The sequence below is a fragment of the Dasypus novemcinctus genome, chromosome 8, assembly GCF_030445035.2.
Source record: "Dasypus novemcinctus isolate mDasNov1 chromosome 8, mDasNov1.1.hap2, whole genome shotgun sequence".
Taxonomy (NCBI): domain Eukaryota; kingdom Metazoa; phylum Chordata; class Mammalia; order Cingulata; family Dasypodidae; genus Dasypus; species Dasypus novemcinctus.
In genome coordinates this window covers 72,590,638-72,613,893 of record NC_080680.1, presented here as the reverse complement: position 1 = coordinate 72,613,893, position 23,256 = coordinate 72,590,638, and the positions used below count along the sequence as shown (strand labels likewise).

The 23,256-nt window shown below is 36.5% G+C and overlaps 1 protein-coding gene across 12 annotated transcripts in view; it reads left to right on the top strand.

Annotated features, from left to right (window-relative positions):
- The window catches only part of LINGO2 (leucine rich repeat and Ig domain containing 2), a 1,371,976-nt gene that overhangs the window by 781,433 nt on the left and 567,287 nt on the right, over positions 1-23,256 (top strand). For all 12 annotated transcript variants that reach the window (XR_009186822.1, XM_071216806.1, XM_058301965.1 and 9 more), the window contains one exon: positions 22,533-22,615. The gene's annotated coding sequence lies outside the window, so the exon portion shown is untranslated. The remainder of the gene's footprint in view (positions 1-22,532; positions 22,616-23,256) is intronic.

Here is a 23,256-nt window from a genome sequence, read left to right as displayed (position 1 = left end):
ACATCTTTGAGCATCTCAGCCAGTCCAGAAACATGAGAAAAATAAACCCCTATCTGTTTAAGTCAGAGTTATTTGGGTTTTTCTGTTATTTGTATTTTGACTGATACAATGGATTTATGCTTATGTAAATGTTTGGAATCAGGCAAGCTGCAATTATTTTTGGGATAATTACTCAGTGTTGAGGTGTTTCTTTTAAAAATCCTTTGCTGTTTAGCATTCATTGGCTTCTTCCCTCCAGGACAGGTGGGGAGCCTTTCCCCATGTGCTGTTTGAATCTCCAGGCTGGAATTCAGTAACTCATTTATAGTTGAGGTCTCTTTAGTTGAGGCTTTTCCATGCTTCTTCTCCAATGGAGGGCATCATTAAACACTGTCAGTATTTCAAGAATTAGTAGAACTTTGGAAGAAATCCAAAGTGAGTTTTATAGTCCTACTTTCTAAGAAAACATCAAAATTGATTTTGACAGGACTGTGTGGAGTTTTATTGTAACCTGAAGCTGTGTTATGCAGCTCCACATTGCCAGTGGCCTATCCTTCATTACAACTCTGTCAGGATTTATATCCCTACCTTGCAGTAGTTTTGGATTCTTACTTAATATATGCTCCAGGCTAGGCCAAAGCTTTCAGGTTCTCAGCACATGAGTTAATACAGTATGTGGTTGTTAATACTTCATTTGTTTGGCATAGATTCCCCCCACCCCTACCTCACCCCCAAGACACTACTAGAACCAAGAGAATGAAAGGCTCAGAGAGATTGATAGGACATTGCTCCCCTATCCCATGTAGTTTTCGTTGGCAAGTGGAAGATACATAACGCCCAAAGGAATTCATCTCTGTGTAGAAAATCCCTATCCATGTTTCTACTAGAAATCATAACAGAGAAAGCTCAAACTAAAATTTTGAAATGTGATGCAAGACTGTTTTTGAAAATATAATTTATATCGCTAAATATCCCCTATATAATGATGCACATGAGAAATTTTCCACAGAGCTTATTACCAGAAAAATCTATATCCTCTGGTGATTTGAGATATAAGATCATTTGCTGACAAGAAGAATAACATAATTCCCACCTCCCATCCCTATTTTCTCTTTTTGTTTTAGCTTCCAGGAACCCCAGAGCTAAATTTCTGCCTAATCAGAATAAGTATTTTAAGTCACAAGATTGCAATATTTGCTTTTTCTATTTATTACAGTTCTAATCCCTTTTTATATGGTTTTCTTAAATATATTTTACTGGAAGGGCTTGTTTTCTAAACTGGCTAAATCCTCTCCAGAAGGAAGTAGAAAATAAATAAATCAACCTTAATAAAAGGAATCATTACTTTTCCATTAGTTCTTTTTTTTATTTTTTATTTTATTTTTATTTTTTTAGTTAGGCCAGTAATTTATTAAGGTAGGAAAGGAAGAGAAATGGGAGAAAAAAACAGATCATGGGTCCCAGGTAGAAAGGAAGGGACTGAGAAGTGATAAAGTAGGCTGATTTACAGACTACAGTTTCCCTTATAAATTATAAATGCCCAGGTTTTACTTGTGTGGCCATCATGGCAGGGGAAAGAAATCCAGTTGGTTTAAATGTATCCGTTTCCTAAGACAGACACAGGTATCCATTTGATTTTAAACATTTGAACAGCTTTGATTTTATTTTTGAACTTTATTTTATTTTACATGAACATGTTCACAAACTTAACTGCCCATCACATTTGCCTGGTGAATTTTTAAAATACACATTCCTAGGTTCTTCCCACATTTACTTGATCACAAACTCTTGGGACGGAGTCAGGAAAATCTGCTTTTGGACAAGTACTTGAGCTGATTTGTACACAACTAGTAAGGTCAACAGTCTATGGATGGCATTTGGGAATCACTGGCAATCTTTCTGAGCCTGATTTTCCTTTTCTTTTGTTAAATGACTACAGTATAAGCTTGTCTGCCAATAAGAGTTAAAATGGGACTCAAGTGTTATTCTTCCCTTGGCTCTATGTGGAATCTTTAACCATCTTACTGTGATGGTATTTGAAAGCAACCCACACAATACAATAGCATGCCAATTTGGAACCTTGCTGGCTACTTGATACCAAGCCTGGATTAAATAATTCTTGCTCTTTGATTTTATTTTCATTTATTTTCTTGCTTCATTTGTGAATGTTATAGGTGAGGGTAGGATTTGGGCAATCCAGAAATGATCAAATTCAATGAGTCAGTTACTTCTTAGGATACGTGAAGGAGCTAAACACACAAAGGACAATGTTAAGTAGAAAAGCAGTGTTAAAATTTATTCCTTGGGTAAGTCCAATAAACCAGAGGGTAGAAATTGCAAGTCTGCTGAGGCTCAGGGCCTGGGTGTCACATGGACGGTCCAGAGATTCAGGTCTCCTGAGTATACGCCAACCCCAGTGCCAACCACAGGTCCAGTAAAAGTGACAGAAGAGGCATGTGTAGAAAGGTCACATCTGAGTCCAACTCCATCACACTCAGGAACACAAACTCCAAAGTAGGATCCACTGACATGGCACTGAACTCCAGAGCCATCTGCCATGACCATAGAACCCGTGTGTCTCCGAACCCCCAGGAGCACTACTTTGGCTGTCTCTGGGACCCTGCTGAGGTGTGCATAAGCGCAACCCCTCTGATGACCTCCTGACTCTTTTTTGGAGACTCATAGCCATATAAACTCATTTGTCCTTTCCATTTCCCCCTTTTATTCAAGATCAAAAAGCAGTTTTTAACACCTGATATTACATGAAAGCTGAGATATTCTGCTGGTCTGAACTGACCCTTTCATTCAAGGTCTTTTTCTAGTTACATCATCAGCTGGTGCTTGGTAATAAAAGGGAGAGGGAAGAAGAGATATGATGTGAGGACATTTTCAGGACTTGGAGTTGTCCTGGGTGGTACTGCAGGGACAGATGCTGGACAATGTATGTCCTCCCATGGCCCACTGGGTGGACAGGGTGGGAGTGTAAACTACAATGTAAACCATTATCCATGTGGTGCAGCAGTGCTCCAAAATGTATTCACCAAATGCAATGAACGTGCCACAATGATGAAAAAGGTTGTTGATGTGGGAGGAGTGGGTGAGGGGGGTGGGGGGTATGTGGGAACCTCATATTTTTTTAATGCAATATTTTAAAAAAAATAGAGAGAAAAAAAATTTATTACCAGGAAGCAGATGTGGCTCAACTGATAGAGCGTCCACCTACCATATGGGAGGTCCAGGGTTCAGTACCCAGGACCTCCTGACCAGTGTGATGAGCTGGCCCATGCACAGTGCTGTCATGCCCATGGAGTGCTGTGCTACACAGGGGTGTCCCCCACGTAAGGGGAGCCCCATACACAAGGAATGCACCCGGCAAGGAGAGCCGCCCCATGCAGAGAAAGCACAGTCTGCCCAGGAGTGGCACCGTACACACAGAGAGCTGACACAGCAAAATGATGCAGCAAAAAGAGACACGGATTCCTGGCGCTGCCTGACAAGAACTCAAGCAGACACAGAAGAATATAAAGCAAGTGGACACAGAGAGCAGACTACGGGGGGGCGGGAGTAGGGGTAAGGGAAGAGAAATAAATAAAAATAAATCTTTAAAAATGAATAAATAAATTTTATTACTAATTTTGGGCCCATATGCAAGAGAAACTCTCTCAACACATGACCTGATAACACTCTAACATACTCACCAAAAGAATCAAATTGTCTGTTTTCTTAGTAAAACACCCATACAGATGCCGAGGGCACGCTGTACATTCAGCATATCTGTTCCATCAAGAGTCTGTCATGTTTGTGCAAAAATCTTTGTATGATACCTGTTCCTATTATGAAAATTATGTAATTTACTTAAACATTCTGTAAATTACTTAAATGTGAATGGGAAATAAAAACTATGACTATTAAAATTCACTTGATAGCTTTGGAAGACTACATATATAGTATTTTTGAAATGCTGATGCTTTCTATTTATATAAGTTTATTCTTCAATATTTGGGTAAAGAGCTAAAGCCATTTCTATAAATATTGATCTGTTAATTGAAATACCAAGTTTGATTTCTTTCATAAACCAGGCCTACTTGCCTTTTATTACCTCTGGAAACCACAACCTTATTTGGAAGGAAGAATTCACAGGAAAACAGGAGACAAGAAAATAAAAGTCTAGGCTTATCTTCAAAGAGCTGGTCCTTCACCAACTTATCCACAACATTATAAGGAAGAAGAAGTTATGGAAGATAGCTACTGCCACGAAACCTTAAAGCTTGATATAAATATTTCCCTATATGTCACCTAGGAATGGACTCAAGCTGGTAGTGGGGACAGGGAAGCAGGGAGAAAATTCCTCTCCTCAAATGTATGGTCTTTGAGGATGAGGTGGTTCTCCATACATCTTTACCTTTCCCACTTCCTCAAAGTCTAAGTCTCAATAAGCATTGGTTAAATAAATGAAAACGAAATAACTTATATTTAATATAGTGAACCCTGTCAAGGATGATGACTGTGGTTAATAGTACATATATAAGACTGTTCTTCCATGAATGATGACAAATACTCTTTCATGAACATTACAAGGTGTTAATTAAAGGTGGGTATATGGGAAAAATATGCCTAATGCAAACTATGGACTGTAGTTAATAGGAATATTTTAATATTCCTTTATCAACTGTAACAAAGGTACCACACCAATGCTATGTGTCAACAATAATGGAGGGAAGAGAGGATGGGATTTTTCATTTTGGAATAATGAAAATGTTATAACATTGATTGTTGTTAAGAAGGCACAACTCTGTGATCATACAGATAGCCCTTGATTGTATACTTTGGATGGGTTATATAGAGTGTGAATATATCTCAATAAAACTGCTTCTAAAAACTTACTGGAGCAGTGAGTACCCCCAAAAATATTTTGTAAATTGAAAAACACTGGCTAAAATATGTTATTTGTTCATTTATCAAACATCTAGAGAGTATTTTTATCAGCCCTGATTCACCATCAGATAATTCATTGACAGCAAATATTGTATTTAACTCAGATGCCATGACAATTTGACTTGTTATTATGATTTATTATAATTAGGATTACCATGTGTTAAGATACCACTGATCAAATTCTCTCTAGATAAAGCATTTGCTGATTGATGCCTAGATTTATCCTGGCACAGTAATAATAAGAAGGATATTTACAAAAGCAAAAATAACGAAATTGTATAGGGTATATATTATGGGTCAAATACTGTGTAATACCTCATTTGACTCTTATAACTACATGAAGCAGTCACTGTTGTTATCCTTATTTTGCAAGTGAGAAAACGTTAGCTTCATGAAATCAAATAGCATGTTCAGTTTATATCGAATTAAGGTGGGGCTAAGGTATTAACTCAGGGTTTCACTCTAGAGCTGGTGCTTTAAACACTGTACTGTTTTACTGTACACTGTGGTGTTTTAAACACTGTCTAAAACAGGAGCTATTTTAGAATATTTCATTTTGTGAATGATCCTGCTAAGCAATTGGATATATTTACAGTATGATTTAATTATTAAAAGTTCAGTTTTAGGGAAGAGTATTTGGCCCAACAGATAGTGTATCTGCCTACCACATGGGAGGTCCAAGGTTCAAACTTAGGGCCTCTTGACCCATGTGATGAGCTGGTCCACTTGCAGTGCTGATGCGTGCAAGGAGTGCCCTGCCACGCAGCGGTGTCCCTGGCATAGGGGAGCCCGCGTGCAGGGAGTGCGCTCTGTAAGGAGAGCCACCCAGTATGAAAAAAGTGCAGCCTGCCCAGGAATGGCACCGCACATACGGAGAGCTAATGCAGCAAGATGACACAACAAAAACGAGACACAGATTCCGGGTTCCAGTGGTACAAGCAAACACAGAAGAACACACAGTGAATGGACACAGAGAGCAGACAACTAGGAGGGGGGGAGAAGGGGGGAGGGGGTTGCAGGGGAGTAGGGAAAGGGAGAGAAGTATATAAAAAATAAATTTTTTTTAAAAAAGTTCAATTTTAGCTCTTCAGGGAAGTGTATCTTTGTTAAACTATTAGGTATGTTAGTCCATTTATGTTAATTGACTCAGAGTATTGAAAACCAAGTTTCTTGTCAACCAGATAATGTGATTAGGGTACCATAAAAACAGGAGTAGCCATCATGGTCACACTCTTTGCCCACCTAGCCCAGTATTCTTTTCAGGACTACCGCAAAGTGTGGCTTCAGGTAGGACGAGTAGCAAAATGGATGTTCAAAATAGTTCTGAAGTTTTGTTTGTAGTCCATTATGAACATATCATTCCTTAACTTAATCTTTAAAAAATAAACTAACACTTCTTGCATCTGTTTATACTTTTAGTCCTTGCAAGTAGGATAATTTTAAGAATTTAACCCAGGAATTCCCTGTCTTGATCATGGATTTGATCATCAATGCTTGGAGTAGAAAAATTATTTTAGCAACATGCTTCCCCACAAATCCTGATCTCATTATATATACTTCCACTCTTTTTTTATATTTTATCAATATTCTAGAAGCAATCCAAAATATGTTTCAAATGATAAAAAATGCTAAGAATCTGCACCGATATTTTATCACCTGCAAGTCCTATTGCCATATCTCGTGTAGTTTTTCACTACAAAAAATCACTCCCTCGGGAAAGGTGGTATCATATATTAAAAATCAGGTGGAAGGAATTTTTATCCTAGTGAAATGACTATCATTTGGCTTGGTAAGAAAGATTATGAACATATGCAAAATAGATGTCTTCAGGGACATACTTTAGAGTGTAAATTCAGAGTATGCATATGAGTATACCTTGGAGTCTTTTAAAATGGCTTAATAGTTCATTTTTTCTGTTTTGCTTTGCTTTGCTTTGCTTTTTAAGCTATATACTATGGGTCATATTAACAACTGAGAAGCCTAACCAAATATCTAAGATGAATTGACTGAAACTATCTTGGTAAATTAAGGTGAAAAAATATTCCATGATTGTCCTCCCTAGTTAACACATTCGGGTTAACAGCTGCAGCAGCAGAATTTATCATTTATGCCACTTCACCACTAAATTAGGATCAAATCTGAAGGCACCTAATATCATTGTAGACTTGATTTCTCACTATACAGAAAAGATTAATATTTATGCACTTGTTTATGAGCCTTTCTTATGACTATATTACAGATATGTGTGTACACGTTACTCACTTTTGACATGCCCCACACATTTTATGTGTGTGGAGGAGAGGGTGGTTTATGGGAGGATTGATTGTTGGATTGGCTCTCATAATTAGGCTTTCAACTATTTTAGACAAATTACCTTAAAAATTCTGTATAAGAATTATCATTCATATGGCCAAAATCAAATATAGTGGTTTCTAAAATAATATCAGGTTTGTTCAAGTAGGATTAGCTTCTGCTTTACCACCTTGTCTGCATTTCAGAAACACCTGGTGGGAAGAAACTGAAAATATCAATTTGTTCTTTAATTTATTCCCTAAATCACAATAGTGGGAGAGGAATACTGAAAGATATTTATCAAAATATTCCAATGTCCTGTGGACCCTTACAAGATATCCTGCTATTGGAAAGGCAAGTAGGATGAAACAAAACGAGGTCTGCGTCCATAATATTATTTGTTTTATCCTCTTCCTCGAAGCAGAACTCCACTTTTTCTGTCCATCATATATACTGTTGACATTTATTGACCCCATACCATCCTTTTACACTGTCTTGATAAAGACACCCTGCTCTGGAACTGCTCCTGCTTTCACTGCTTGGCACTGAGCATGTTGATTGTCTTCTCTATATTTATCAACTAACTCAGTGCCATTAAAGAAAATACAAGCACCCTAAAAAAGAAGGTCTGGCTCTATATTCTACTTCCTTAGGACCAATGGTAAGATGTCTCCTGCCCACCCTCTCAAGCATAGTTGCTCTTTTTGTTCCTAGTTCCTAACTCCTTTGCCTCAGAATCAGTTTTCATTACTTTGCCCATCCTACTTTTGATTAAGTGCTATTTTTATTTTAAGAGAGATTTAAAACATGGAGAAAACCTAAGGAAAAAATAATAGTCATCCTCAGTCCCACCTCCAAAATTAGCCACTGTTAACTCTGATATGTTAGCACCCAATTTTTAGTCTGTGTGTGCATATGTATTTATTTGAATAAATAATATATGGATGGATCTTTCCTCATTTATGAGTTTTAATTATAGCATAGAAGATTAAAGCTAGAATTTTCATTGTTCCCTATCTCTATTTTGATTCCCTTAACGAACCCTCTAGATCCCCCTCTGAAAATTACAAAATACATAGATTTGGTGTGAGTTCATCCAATCTACTTTTTTATTTCATAAAAGAATGCATATTCATATAATATGTGAGACAGAGAAAGAATTTAAGCATCTCTATACTAAAAATGATCCCTGGGATCTATGTTGTTGCTATTTATATATAGGGAGATTGATTTTATTATTTTGAATGCTGCTATCCCCTATAACAGTTATTTTATGAAGTATTTATCCATTCCCCTATTGATGAATGTGTAGGTTGTTTCCAATATTTTAATGTTACAAACAATGCTAAAATATGCAGTGATTTTCTATAGTAACTGAAAACAGAATTTCTAGTCAAAATATGTGACTTTCCCATCAAATTTGAGCCAAAATTGGCTAAATTCCTTTCCCAGATTCTTGGTGAGATGAAAGATGAATGAAATTTCAGATTATTTCTGGTACTTAATGCTTTTCTTTCTTCTGAACAACTTATATCCTCCTTGACTTCATAGTTCAGGGATATTTCCAGCAATTCTAATTCTAACCATTATGATGAACCCTTTCCTAGTTAGCTATTCAAGTTCCCTTTCTTCCTTGTAGGGGATATATGCTAGCATTTACTTTTGATGGTACTGCACATGCCCCCTAAAATTGCTGTATATATATACTTGCTGATCATCTGGATAAATGTTCCCTATCTGAAGCTTAGTTATTAAATTTGCATTTACAGTTTTAATTTTCTGTCATGGGTAAGCAAGTAGACTGCCTAGAACAGTCTGGTGAAAATCCCATTGCATCTTTGTGCAATTGAACTCTTGAACAATATCATATCTAGTGGGGATGTGTTAGGCTACAAATAGGAGGACACCATAACATAAATAAGGAAAACATAGTTCAATTTAAGGAATTCCCGACATAGGTTATTCACAGCTTGGTTATATAATATGTAAACAATTTCTTCTTGGTCTAGTTAGTTTCATTCTTTCATACCCAGCACTTGAGATTTAGTTTCTGGCTTATCCCTGTTTCATCACAGGATGGTAGCCATGCTTCTAAATATCACAATCTAGTGTCACCCCATTCAAAGGGAGTGAGACACTGTTTTCCCCCTCTCCTTTCTTTTTAAGAACAGAGTCCCTTCTCAGACATCATCCTCCCAGCAGATTTCCATTCACATCTCATTTGCAAGGACTGTATCACATAGCAACTTCTAAAGCAATCACTGGCGAATCAAATGGAATTGCCATGGTAGGTACTTATGTGTCAGGTGTTCATAACTCATTTAAGAAAATCTACATAAAGAAAAATAAACTTATAAAGCTTGGTAGTTTTATCAGAAATTACTACATAATAAATTCTAGATACATTAGACTTAAGTGTGGGAAAAAAATAAAAGACAATTTTGAATGAATATTTATATCTGATTTGGAGAAAAGAATAGTCTTTCCCAGAATAAAGTAATAAATTAACTAAATGAGAAATGGATAACTTTCATAAATTCTAGCTAGTATTAGATAGTACAAAAGAAGAAAAAATGTGTAAAATAGAAAACAGAAAATCTACTTAAAAAGAACCACGGATGAACAACCAGCAAGATGATGGCAGAAGTAAGGAACTTCTGGAGTCAGCTCCTGCTATAGGGCAGTTATTAATTGCCCAGGGCCATATAAAGCACCTGTTTGGGGGCTCCAGGAGACCAAAAAGCATCCTGCAACATCCTTGAAAGAATGGAAGCAGGAAACTGCCTATCTACAAAGTAGAGATTTGTAAGTAAAGAGCTCCACACCCTGGAGGCCAGTGCCCATCCTTCACTGGAGGCACAAGCCACCTTGGGAGCTATTCCAGGGCTGGAATTAGAAGTTCAAATTCCCAAAAATGGGGAAAAAAGAGACAGTTGGCACCAACTTCAGCTACTGATTAGTAAATTTGGCGGGCTAAAGTATAATCCTAAGAACAGTTAAAGTTTGAACCTGTCCAAGTCAGAAAGAAGCTGGTAGCCACCATCTTAATGCCACACCTGGCATAAGGGGAAGTAGGGCAGACAGAAAATCATGGTGCTGGTGGGGACCGGCTTCTTTCCATCCAGATCAGATTGCAGGTCTAGCCTAAACCCCAGCCCCATCTCTGGCAGGAAGGAAGTTGTGGGAACCTGCAACAGCCTCTCTGAGAAAATAAAGGCCATGCTGCTGGAGGTTCATGATCATCCTATTCTGGTGGTGCGAGCTGCCTCAGGAGCTATTCTGAGGCTGGAGTTGGAAACACCATTTCCCAAAAATGGGGGAGGAAGAGACCATTGACCACCAACTTCAGCTACTAATTAGTAAACTCGGCTGGCTAAAGTATAACCCTAAGAACAGCTGAAGTTTGAACCTGTCAAACTGGGAAAGAGGCTGGAAGCTGCCACTTTGACTCTGCCTCCAGCATGAGGGGAAGGCAGGCTGATTTAAAATCACAGTGACAGTAGGAACCAGCTTCTTTCACCAAGGTGGGCCTGAAGCCCTGGCCTAGACTTCAGCCCCACCTCTAGCAGGGAGGAAGCTGGTGGGCCCTACCTCAGCCTATCCAGGTAACTGCAGGTACATTTGTCTGGCATAGACTGAATAGTCAGAAGTCTACTGGGGCAATTGCAGTCATCTTGGATGCACACTGCATAGATTGCTGTCCATACCTGCAGCTCCATCCCCACCCCACACAGGAGAAAAAGGGACATGAAGCTTCATCAGTATCTCTGGGCAACTACAGTCTAGGCCTGATGACTAGAATTATTGCACACAGCTGTGGCTCTGTCCCTACCCCTGGCAAAGGGGAAAGTTGAAGAAGCTTCATCAGTCCCTGGGGCAATGAAGGAAGCTTGAACCTCCACAGCTTATAGCACCAACTACATCCTTGGGTCCTACTACACAATCAGCAAGGGATAAAGGGCAGGAAGCCCTAAACTAAAGAGAAAAACTGCACCCAGAGTAAATACTCTTGCAAGTCAGATACCAAGACACCACCAAAAAATTACAATCGACACCAAGAAACAGGAAGATATGGCCCAATTAAGGAACAAGATAAGCCTCCAGATGACATTGAGAAGTTTGGACAACTAATCATAGATATTCAAACAAATCTCCTTAATAAAGTCAATGAGATAGCTAAAGCCATTAAGGATACAAAGAAGAATTTGAAAGCATGTATAGAAAAATAGCAGATCTTATGGAAATGAAAGGTGCAATAAATGAAATTAAAAGTACAATGGAATCATACAATAGCAGGCTTGAGAAGGTACAAGAAAGGATTGGTGAGCTTGAAGAAATGGCCTCTGAAAGTGAACATACAAAAGAACAGAGGAAGAAAAGAATGGAAAAAATTGAACAAGGTCTCAGGGAACTAAATGACAGCAAAAAAAACATGCAAACATATGTGTCATGAGTGTCCCAGAAGGAGAAGAAAAGGGAAAAAGGGTAGGAGGAAGAAATAATGGAAAAAAATTTCCCAACCCTGTTACAGAACATAGATATCCATGTCCAAGAAGCACAAAGTACTCCTACCCAAATAAATCCAAATAAACCAATTCCAAGATGCATACTAATTAGACAAAGAGAAAATTCTGAGAGAAGTAAGAGAAAAGCAATGGATAACATACAAGGGATACCCAGTAAGATTAAGTGCTTATTTCTCATCAGAAATCATGGAGGCAAGAAGACAGTGGTATGATATAGTTAAGATACTGCAAGAGAAAAAAATTACAGCCAAGAATCTTATATCCAGCAAGATTGTCTTTCAAAAATGAGGGTGAGTTTAGAATATTTATAGATAAACAGAAACTGAGAGAGTTTGTAACTAAGAGAACAGCTTTGCAGGAAATACTAAAGGGTGTGCTACAGCCTGAAAAGAAAAGACAGGAGAGAGAGGCCTAGAAGAGAGTCTACAGTTGAAATTATATCAATAAAAGTAATTAAAAGTGTCAAAAGAGTGGTGAAAATAAAATATGACAGATAAAACCCAAATATTCAGGAATAAACTCAATGAATGATGTAAAGCATTTGTATTCAGAAAACTACAACTCATTGTTAAAAGAAATTTTAAAAAGTCCTAAATAATTGGAAGAACATTCCATGCTCATTGATTGGAAGAATAAATATCATTAAGATGTCTATCCTACTCAAATTGATATACAGATTCAATGCAATCCTAATAAATATTCCACCAGCACTTTTAAAATAAATGATAAATACAATTACCCAATTTATTTGGAAGGGTAAGGGGTCCTGAAAAGCCAGAAATATCTTAAAAAGGAAAAGCCAAGTGGAAGGAATCTCATTTCCAGTCTTTAAATTACATTACCTAGCTACAGTGGTAAAACAGCATGGTGCTGGCATAAAGACAGGCATATAGACCAATGGAACTCAACTGATGATTCAGAAACACACTCTGGTATGTATGGTCAAGTGATTTTTTACTAGCCTGACAAACCCACCCAACTCAGGCAGAACAGTCCATTCAACAAATGGTACTGAGAGAATTGGATATCCATAGCCAAAAGACAGAAAGAGGGCCCCTATATCACATCTTATATGAAGCTAACTCAAAATGAATAAAAATCTAAATATAAAAGCAAGAACTATAAAGCTTCTAGAAGAAAATGTAGGAGAATATCTTCAAGCCCTGGTGGAACCAAAAGACAGAAAGAGTGCCCCTATATCACACCTTATATGAAAGTTAACTCAAAATGAATAAAAACCTAAATATAAAAGCAAGAACTATAAAGCTTCTAGAAGAAAATGTAGGAAAATATCTTCAAGCCCTGGTGGTAGGTGGTAGATTCTTAAAGTAGGTAAGAAGAGAACTGAGATGGACTACTTATGTTTAATATATGTAGAAGTTTTAATTAGCTTTACTGTAAAAGTGTGGAAATACACAGAGATGATCGTAACATATTATCACAAATAACTGCTGGTTTATAAATGGGGATGTGGCTGAAAATTGTAGTCTAGGGGTGTAAATGCCAATTGACAGAATGCTAGAGAATAGGGACTGAAAAACAGAGTAAATCCAGAAGTGGTTGAGAATTGTGGTTGATGGTACAGATGAAAGTGTATCCTTTGTGAGCTTGAGCAAATGTACATCACTATTGCAGGGTGGTGGGAATGTGGAGAAGCATGGGAAAAATACAACTGGACTGACCTATGGACTGTAGTTAACAATAATAATTTAATATTCATTCATCTATGCCAAAGATGTACTGTATGATAATGGAGAAGTATAGAAAATGTGTGCCAAATATGCGCTATGGATCTGATAATAATCAAATGATATTATCTCATAATCTGAATGAATATTCCACCACAATGTGGTGTATTGAAAGAGGGGTGTTGTTTGGGAATTCTGCACATGTGCATGATTGTTTTGTAAGTTTACAACTTCTGTCATAAAAATATATTTATAAAATAATAATAGTGTGGGTTGGGGGGAAAATACACCAAATATAATATAAGGACGATAATTAGTAGTAAGATTTAGACAATGTTCTTTCATAATTTGTAACAAATATCTCATGATAATGCAAAGTGTTGGTGGAGGGTTGATGTATGGGACCCATGTATGATGTTATGCATGTTCGCTTTTTAAGTTCACAACTTTTACTGTATATTTATTGCTTATATATGTTCTTGTATACATGATATAAAAATAATAATAGGGTGGGTTGGGGAAAAACACTTTGGTTAGTATTAATATTTTGAGGATGCTTTTTAATAATTAAAAATGTTTAATAATAATGCACGGTGTTGGTGGTAAGGTGAAGTATGAGTCCTGTAGGACATTATGTATGCTTGTTTTGTAAGTTCACCACTATTACTATGCACTTATTGTTTATGTATGTTCATGTATGAGTGATATACCTCAATAAATTTAGGGGAAAAAAGAACTACAGATGACTAAGACACATTTAAAATGTGAATTCATGAAAAATAGTAAGATAAAAGTTTTCCTATGAAACTGTCCAAAATTTTATTTACAATTTGTGAAAAGCACTTTAAAATTTTTAAAAAATATATTTTCTTATTTCTCCTCTAGGATTCACTAGTATTAGATCCTGGGGACCTCTGATGTGGAGAGAGGTTCCCTGTTATTTGCACCACCTCAGTTCCTAGTTTCCACTGTGCTTCACCTCAACTCTCCCCTTTATCTCTCTTTTTGTTATATCATCATCTTGCTGCGTGACTCACTTGAATGGGCACTGGCTCATCACGTGGGCCCTCGATCACCATGCGGGCACTGGGTCACAGTGCGGGCACACCTTCTCTTCTTCTTTTTCACCAGGAGGTCCCAGAGATCTAACCTGGTTTCTCCCATATGGTAGGCGAAGGCCTTATCACTTGAGCCACATCCACTTCCCTGTGAAAAGCACTTTGATAAAAGCTGGAAGAGTACTCCAGTTCCTGGGAGTATAATTTTTTGTAATTTTATGAAAGTAAATACAGAAATATGTGTATAGAATGTTAAGCTTTTTCATGTCATTTGAATCAATAATCCCATTTCTGTGAACCAATAGAAAAATTGAGAAAAATGTCAGAAATATAGAAAAAGTTTTATGTGGAAAGATATTTGTAAGATTTTTTCTCATGTTAGCAAAAATTATTAGAAGTGTGCTAGAAGTTTGGGGTATTTGTATGTTATGAATAATAATTCATTAACAATTGTATTTTTGAGTAGTCTTAAGTGATATGGGGAATAAAAACCCAAAATATATTGTCACTTACAAAGAAAGACTGCAAACTATTGCCCTAGAGTTTGTCAATGCATCATCTAATTCTTGTGTCCTGGCATGCCCAAGTAAAGTTTAGCAATATATCTTGATTTTTAAGTATACTAACACTCTTGTGAGAGGCTTCAAATCGCAATTCAAACACAGCTGGCTCCAGAATTTAAATAAGCTAGTTAATTCACTATTTTATTCTCAATTTTTAAAACTGTAAATGAATAAATTTATAGGATTTAAGCATGGTCTCCCTCTTTGAAATGGTTGTGAGTTCTAATCAATCACAAATTTTTGTCAAGTTATTTATTTATAAGCAATGTCTTTAAAGAAAATGATAATACAAGAAGTTGTTTCAGGAATTATTTACATGAAAACATTGGCAAAACCTGAAAAAAAAAACTTCCATATGAAGAGACATGAAGATTTTATTAAATACACACACACAGACACACAGACATATATACTGGGAGTATATTGGAAGAAAATTTCCAAGAGATAATTTCTTAACTGCATAAAAATATCATTTCTCTAAATGACAGAAAGCAATTTAACTTAGATAAAACCTCATTTGTCCAAAAAATATTTACTGGGCAAATTTGAGGTGCACAAATTTGGAGACATTTTCATTGTGATAATGCATCTAGATTTACTTCATTTAAGTGTAAAAAATTGGTGCACAGTCTTTGAATTGTCACTACTGTGCCTGTTTCTTTTAAGGAAACAATTAGGCTGAACAACGATTAAGGCTACCCTCTAACAGATTGTTGGAGATTAGCCTCAAGACTCAACAATTCAATTCTACTGGATTCTTAACCAGGCCTCAAAAGGATATCCTTTGCTCTCTTCATCTATATTAAATTTATGTTTTTCCATTTTGTAGTGCATCTTTTTTCCCTATCACAAAAATTAGTCATTAGATGCCATGTCACTCAGACCCATAATTTAAGTCTTGGAATCTCAGCTGTATCATAGGTTGGGATGCTGAGAAAAATCATTTGCCGAACAGAATTCTGAAAAACACCCCTCCAATTTTGTTGATTTGTTTTTTTCTTTGTTTTGCTTTTTCTTCTATATCTGCTGAGTAAACTCCAGACACCCAAAGTAGATATCAGACACCTTCCTGTACCCAAGTCGTCTGATATTTACAAGCAAGGTTGTACAGGCCCCATAAATGTTGTAAATTATCTTGACTGGTTGACATATTGGTTAGCTAGGAAGTATGGGATGTTAATATGTGTACAAGGAGCTGCTGAAATTCTATGTTTATATTTGGTTCCTTGTCCAGTGATTATATGTGTCAGCATAGTTGGGTGCAATTGCTGCTTAGGACACTTTTAGAGCAATGGAAGGCTCTTTACTTAAAAGCGCGATAACTCTTCCAGTATGCAAATACTCCTTTCTCCCAGCTCTCAAAATTAGACCTCAGTACCTGCCCCTATCTCCATATTCTTAGGCCATGCTGATCTTTCCCTTCTCTGAATTACTTTAATATTTGTTGTCTTTACCATTTACTTGATATTATTTCTACTGTTTTCTTTTTTATTATTATTATTTTTTATTGACTTTGTAATAATATTACATTAAAAATATATATATATATGAGGTCCCATTCAACCCCACCACCCCCACCCCACCTCTCCCTCCCCCCCCCCCCCCAGCAACACTCATTCCCATCATCATGACACATCCATTGCATTTGGTAAGTACATCTTTGGGCACCTCTGCACATCATGGTCAATGGTCCACATCATGGCCCATACTCTCCCCCATTCCATCCAGTGGGCCCTGTGAGGATTTACAATGTCTGGTGATTGCCCCTGAAGCCCCATCCAGGGCAGCTCCATGTCCCCAAGACGCCTCCACCTCTCATCTCTTCTTGCCTTTCCCCATACCCATCAGCCACCATGTCCACTTTTCCCAATCCAATGCCATCTTTTCTATGTGGACATTGGATTGGTTGTGTCCATTGCACCTCTATGTCAAGAGAAGGCTCAGATTCCACATGGATGCTGGATGCAATCCTCCCACTTTCAGTTGTAATCACTCTAGGCTCCATGGTGTGGTGGTTGTCCTTCTTCAACTCCATCTTACCTGAGTGTGGTGAGTCCAATGAATCAGATTGTAGGTGCTGGAATCTGTTGAGGCTCAGGACCAATTGTGTCTTATCTACCTAACTAGACTGTAAGTTCTTCAAAAGTAAGAGTTGTAATTATGTACCTTTGTACCATTCATATTACCAAGTTCTGAGCTACGCTCATGATATGCACAAAATTTAAGTTGCTAGGTAAATCAACAAATTAACAAGCTAATAGGAGGGCTGTGGGAATTGCTGAAGCACTTTTCCCAGATTTTATTAAGTATAAAAACTATTTAAATCTGGGCTAAATTAAAATCAATGACCAGATTTGAGGATGATCCTTGACAAGTGTGAAGTTTTGAAACATTGAAATCCCATACCAGGGCAAATTAGAGTCCAAATGGGGTCTTAGAAGCCATCTGATCAAAAGCTTTCATTTGCTAATGAAGAAACTAAGAAGCACTAAGATGATGGTGACTTGTTAAAGGTTGCTCAGCCAGTTTGGAGGAAAGTCATCACCCATCAGCCCTTTCTCTGATAGATGTGTTTTCCATGCCTCACAGAGAGTCCAATAGTTGGAAGGTTTTACAGACAATGCAGACAACTGATTTATGTTACCTGTGGGTTGCAAGCAACACAATATTGACAATGCTTTTTCTCTCTCAGACACCATTCTGTAAAACCAGTAGGGTGAAAGCCGATTTTTTGACCTGTTAATATTCTAATGGTTTACTCTTTCACTGGCCACTTTTTGGCAGTAGGACTTTTATGTAAGTTTAGAACTCACTCTTTATAAACCAGAAAATTTTACTGTTATTGTCAGGGTGTTCCATTTCTACTAGAAACCTCAGAAATGTCATTATATGTTCAGTATTTTTAAAAAGGGACAATGACAAATTGAAGTGCATCCAAAAGAAGGTGACCAGAATAGTGAAGTGTCTAGAAACATGTCATATGATGAATGCAGCTGTCATTTTATGTTCAAGAAGGTGGTGATATTGAGTCTGAAAGATGCTCCATATCCCAGCAAGGAAATGATAACTTCCTTCAATCATCTGAAGAGCTGCCATGTGAAACTGGGATTCTATATATGTTGAAAAGATGTAGAGGGCAAAACTTGGACCATCGGATGACAAATACAAGGAGACTGGCTTCTACTCTATAAATGTACTTATCTAACAGTTGAAGCTATTGTTCCTTCTCTCTTGTTGGTACCAAAAGAGTGACATTGTGGGTTCCATTCTTAACAAAAAGGGTGGGTGATAGAGAGGAAAGAGGATGACCTCAGAATTGCTTAGAACTTGCACATTGCACACTAATATGTCATTAAGCTATACCCAAATGGATGACAGCCACATCTCACTGAGCAATTCTTAGGTTTAAGGTGCAGAACACTTTAGGAAAGACTGCTATAAGAAGGCACCATTTATACTACACCCTGCTCAATTACAAGTTTCTAGTATTGTGTCCATGCTATTAGATAGAGCTTAACCTGCTAACTTAAGATGCTTTCTCTTCCTGCCTACATAACTTACTAGAATTCAAAGCTTTTCCTGCAGCTATGAAAAATACAGTCATTTAAAAGGCAGTCTGCATTGATCTACATGACAGAAATAGATTGTATTTACAATAACCTCTTGCCCCCCAATCTTTTTAGGTTGAAAGTGGAGATGCAGGGAGATGTATATGAAAGAATGTAATTTAATGAAGTAGGGCTTTGAAAGTATTGTTAGAAATGAATCAAACTATTAAATGTGCCTGAGGTTTTAAAATAAAGGCAATCATGTTTTAGCATATTGTGAAATAATGTTCACAGAAAGACTGCATATATAATATATTTCTTTACCTTTCACCTTGGTTAGAATAAGAAATATATATTTAATAGAGTGAGTTTGAGGCCTGTGACTAAAACTACCATTCTAGTTATAGTCTGTATTTTATCTTTTTTTTTTCCACTAAAGCAGCAGTCAAAGCTCATATTTAGGTTTAATAGAGATTTCATTGAGCACAAAGTTCTATGATGGAACTCATTTTATTAGACCCTGCATTCAATACAAAACATCAATTGCAGAGGGTCACACCACATCTTTCTGTCTGTCACACCAATATTTTGCTAAGTGCCATCTGCAATGTCTCAGGTTCTTTATTTATACTGGAACTCATTTAGTTTGAGCCAAGAGCTATTTCCAAAATGCCTGCAGTACACAGAAAAAGCACTCTATCAACAGACAGTCCATTGCTTTGGAGATAAGAATATCAGCAAGATTTTCTGTGGTGATAGAGATTTAGACAGAGAGTTAGGTTTAAGGAGAAACCATCTTAATTCTCAGAAAAGTTGTTTTATATTAAAGAAATCTACCTGTCCTAAACTTGTATAGCTAAAATGGGATTTTGATGCTTTGTAACTTTTAGGTTTTGAAATGCAAAGCCAATATTTGTGGCTAGCTAATTCTTTTTATATAATATATCTGTAATTTCAGTGGATACCACCAGGTGATGATATATCTTGGAATAGAGCAGCAGGGACTAGGTAGAAAATCTTTCTTAAATTATTTCCAACAGTGCTTCATATCCTCTTATGGGCCAGCACCTTCAGTACAACAATACTTCTTTACCTTTTCAGGAAAAAAAAATGTCTGAGACAAATCCCCTTCCTTCCTTTATGACACACTTAGCATGCAAAGACATGGAGCCAGACAAAGTGACTATATAGATGAATCAAGATATGACTCTGACCCAGTAAGAATTTATAAATTGGCAAGAGAAACAGTTGCTACACAATAACTTTAAAAGAGGCATAAATTGAATGTCACAATTATAGTGCAATAAACGACAATACAGAAAAGGAAGAGGGCATTTTTAGCTGTGGGTAAGAGAGAGAATCCACATTTGATCTGGACCTTGGAAGGTGATAAACATCTGTAAATAAAAAGACTGAGAAGGAAATCCTTCTTATCAGAAATAAAGACACACATCTGTACTCAGGGAAAGGAAAATAGTTATACTATTCAAATAAGTAGATAATAATGCAATTTGGAAGGAAAGTAAGTTTTAGGGGATATGTACTGTGGAGGTAGAAGAATGACGCCTGCTTTTTACAGTTTATTAGCTTAACTAATCTTCAATTGTCTTATTATGAAATGTGGGTACTAACAATCATTTCATAGAGTTATTCTGATAATGAAATAACTTACAGTTGGGATGATATTTACAGTTTGCTGTGCACTTTTGCATTATACAATTTTATGTGAGAAATGAGTCTGAAAGGTAGGTTAAAGACAGTTGAATTCTTTGAGCCCCAGATTAAGGAGTTAGCAATGTATTCCATAGGGTATGGGAAGCCTTAGGAAGGTTTTTGAAAGGGATAGAGAGGAGACTAGGTTTGACTTAGAAAATTTAATCTGATAAAACAAGGGAAATTTAAAAAGGTTCCTTATTGGGCCACTTAACTATTTTCTTACAAAGGTGTTGAAGATAGCATTTGAAGACCCAGGTAAAGTAAATGATAGGGTGGCCCTCAGCAGTAATAAAGAAAATAAAAGCCAATCATCTCTTTTAATCTTCTTTTGCAAAGGAGGTTTATTAACCTATCATACGAAGACTATATATTTCCTGTGTTGTTAAAAGTTCTTGATTTGCTATTAGACTAAATGAAATAATTATAAACCTACACTGATTTTAAGTATCAGGAAAACCTTTGAGGAAATGACTTTTGGACTGAGGCCTGAGGGATGAAAAGGAGCCAGTGGCAGGTATTACAGACCTGATATCCTGAAGAACAAATTCTTTCAGTGATGAAATTAATGAATATGCTGAAGCCCAATAAGACAGGAGAAAATTGATAAGATGTTGTTTGAGAGGTAAACTAGAGCCAGCACATATCAGAACTTATAGGCCTCACATGATGACTGGACTTTATTACAAACATAAGAAAAAGCCATTGAAGAATTATAAATAGGGAAGCAAAATGCTGAGTTATGTTGTAAAAAACCAATCCTGGCTAGAGTGAGAGATAGACTGTAAAAGTAGTCAAGAGTGGGATCTGCGATTAAGTAGAAGTCTTGCTGTAGTCTAAGAGATCGGTATTGATGGCTTTAACTAGGAGTGATAGAAGAGAAATAAATGGATTCAAGCTTTATTTAGAGAGTAGAAACAACACAGGAATGGAAGGTATAAAGGAAGATAACAAATGTTTCCGGCATAAGCAGGCAGATCAGTGCCCTGAGAAATGGGGAAAGACCTAGGAAGGTACATGGAAAGACTCAAGAGTTCCATTTTGGGATGAGATTGAAAGGTGGTAGAATACAGCGGAGATTAAGGGAATGGGCTCTGGAAAATATCAAAATCCTAGTCTGTTGCTTGCTAGCAGGGGATCATGAATAATTTACTTAATCAATCTGTGCCTCAGTTTTTCTCATCTTTAAAAATAGGGATGATAATAACACCTGCCTTATCAGATTGTTGTAAATATTAAATCAGATACCTATAAAATGCTAAGAACCATTCCTAATATATTGTAAGCAGTACATAGTAATTATTATTACTGTTGTTATTGGTCACACAGTGGCAATATTATGTAGGAAATTTGATCAACAAACTTGAGTTCTGAAGGAAACTGATTGATATTCTCATTACTTTAAGAAAGTATTTCACCTCTTTGTGCTTCTTACCAATCAATGAAAAGTATATGGCTTCTTTCTTTTACTCTTTATCTTCCTCTCTCTCTCCTTTATTCTCCTATTTTTTGAGGGTTGGGCACGGGAGGTGGGGTAGAATTAGGAGGCCAAGTAAGGAAGGGAAACAGGATCATGACAATGGAAAAGAGGAGGGAAAAGAATATTTCACTTCCTTTTCCTACTTGACAATTCCTTCAAAGTGGTTTCCAACTTTTAATCAGTTGCATTTAAATTTTCTTGCATAAATAGGGCATAACTAATTTTTGGTGATAAATTTTTCAGATTCATCCAATAATTATTTTATAAAAAAACTGAACTCACAAAAATTAAGTTGTAGCTTGCTTGCTGACTGCATAGTCAAGAGTTTAACCTTTGAAATGTCAGCCTTGTTGATTCACCAAGAGGACTTTTTCCTTCAAGTCTGTTTTATTCTCCTCTGGACACAACTATATTATAACAAAATACTAACTTGCCTTCTGTAGTTGAAATGCATAGATATTCAAATATAAATGATTTGAACATGAGATTAATTAATTCATTCAATAAAGATAAACATAATTCACTGAATGCTTAGGTGATAGATATTTTGTCATGTTCTGAGAATGCCAGGATCACTAACAATATACTTACCTTCAAGATGCAGAAACAACCACAAATATGTGAAGTGGATTAAAAACTTTATAACACAGGGACTACATAAATGTGAATTATTACTGTTGTGATCATTAATACATGGTGATTTCCTTCAAAATGCAAGTGTCTTTTTTTTTTTTTTTTTTTTTTTGACAGCCTTGTAACAGCCTTCTGTGAAGAAGCTCAGAGTGGCACCCTAAACAGCTACCACAGCATGAGGAGCCCAGCAATCCAAACTGGTAAGTGGAAAAGGGTGATCAGAGGCCTTTCTTTTTATGGGTCATGAAATCACTTGATACTATTTCTTATGCAAAAATAAAAATCCTCCTAGTTTATAAATAAAAACAAGAGTGCTTCTAAAATATAGCCTGTAAAATTTATTCTCTTTACTTGTGGTCATATAATGTATAACAGCAGTTGAGCTTCCTGTATTTTCATCCCCTGCATTTCAAAATGGCTCCCAGTTAGTTACCCATGCACTCCCATTAATTTTAATGAGTACATCTTCTGGAAGGCCATGTGGACAACCCAATATCAAATAGCATTGCTAAAGTAATAAAAAGGAATAGAAATTTAAGATAATGCCACCAATTAATTGTTGGTCATTAATTTTTAATTCCTCCACAACTAAAAAGATATATATAGATATTTATATATCTATATATATCATTGCTCATGGAAAGTATCTGAGTTCTACTTCCTATTTTAGTTTAATCTCTAATACAAGCACTAAGATCTGAATAAATGACAGAAGAAAGGAAAACAAAGAAGGACAAACTGTATGATTGTCCATAGCATTACAGTCTATATGATGTTTATATTCATGGAATCATTGCTCATTTTATTTCATAAACTCATTGTCATATGTTTATTTTAACAT